A 1,676-nucleotide genomic window follows, 5' to 3' on the forward strand; every position below is an offset into this window, starting at 1 on the left:
TAATGTGTGCTATAATATAAAGTACCTTGATATACGTATTACCTCCAAGCCCAAGCCTGCACCAGCCTCTCCCTGTCATCACTCCTAACAGCACCAGTGCAAGGCACGACGCTGCGACCTTGAGACCCTGTCAAGGTGTTTCAGAAGTTATCTAACCTTCCTAACAACAGAAGTGGATACCTCTCTTTCAACTAGCCTATACGGTATTGGGCTCGAGCCTACAGATTATGAAGTTTTAAAAAAAATGGTCTAGAATTCTGGGGATTGCTATTTTTGGAATAGCTGTTTTTGTGCAAGAGACGGAAGAATGTCAGGGAGGCCCTGGAGTGTTAAGTTCAACAAAGGCCCATTTAAAAGCGAATCACCAGCCATGGCAAAGCTGCCCAGGCCTAGGACATATAAACAGAACCCACTGGCAGACAAATCTCGCGGCCAGCAGCCCTGAGGGGTCCCTCTCAGCCCTTCCCGAGGGTGTCTGCTAACAGTTTAAGTGAGGTGAGTAAGGAGAACAGCGTGATTCCACACGTGCCAGCAAGGCTTGCCCAGACGTCACCCACCCGGCACCTAAAAGGCCGAGAGCCGGGAGGAACAACAGCGTGCCGAGGACCCGGCAGGCCTGGCATAGGGTCGTGAGCGTCAGTCTGGAATCCAGCCAGCAAGGAAGGCCAGCCCGCTCCGACCTTGCTCTGATTACATCAGGGTCCAGCCTGAAAGACAGCAGGCTGGCTGTCCTCCCGAGGGAGGTATAAGGCCTCCTCCAGATGCCCGCAAGGCCAAGGCTGACTCCAGGGCCTTGAGCTCGTCTCCTTGGCTGTTCCGACCCACCTCCACTCTCCGTAAGATCTCTGTCCGCAGTAGGGTGCTCGGGAGTAGGTGGGATGCCTGCCGGGGTGCTCCAAGCACTTCGTCTTTAGCGCCTTGAGGAATTCCAAGCTCACCTCCACCTCCCTCTCCCTCCGCTCTCTGTCAGACAGGGACGGTGCTGCACTCGACACCTGTCCCACTGGGCACCTTCAACAATTAAAACCCCAACCTGGTGCAGAAACAGAGGCAAGCTGTCCATAATGACACATGGGACCATTTTCTGGAAATAACTGGTGAGCCAAAGAATTCTCAGCTGTCCCCATTTATGCTGTGGGAGCTCGGACACCTGGGTGGGAAGGCTATTCAGGACAGGAGTCTTCCCTGGGCCCCATTCCTGCTCTAGGCCGTCACGGTAACGGTCACAAGGGCACCCTAGCGTGTCTGTAGCCCTGTTTGCAAAACTGGTGGTTACTCAGCAAGGGTATCAGGAAAAAAACCTTACCTGCTTATTACCTCAGCTCCAGGCTGATTCCTATGCTGTGTTTCCTGAATTCCTTTAGCTACCAGACCGCAGAGTTCTTCATAGAACTCACCTTCGGAACAAGTGCAATGCTGTTCCTGCTCTCCTGTGACCTGCTATTATCACCAAGAATTCAGTTACTGAGGGAGTAATCCAGCGAGCCCTTTATCTACCAACGAATGGACACTGATACAGCATCTCACTGCCACTCTCTGAAGCACACAGCCAGTTACTGCTCGAGAGCCTTGTTCTCCTGGCTTGCAGAGTGCATTACTAACCCTTCATGGATTCCCCAGTAAGACAAGAGAGTGTGTGGAGATGGCCACAGATAAGACGACACAACGACGGTGCC

The sequence above is a fragment of the Orycteropus afer genome, unplaced genomic scaffold (genome assembly GCF_000298275.1).
Source record: "Orycteropus afer afer isolate SDZICR_OR568_19922 unplaced genomic scaffold, OryAfe1.0 scaffold00358, whole genome shotgun sequence".
NCBI lineage: Eukaryota > Metazoa > Chordata > Mammalia > Tubulidentata > Orycteropodidae > Orycteropus > Orycteropus afer.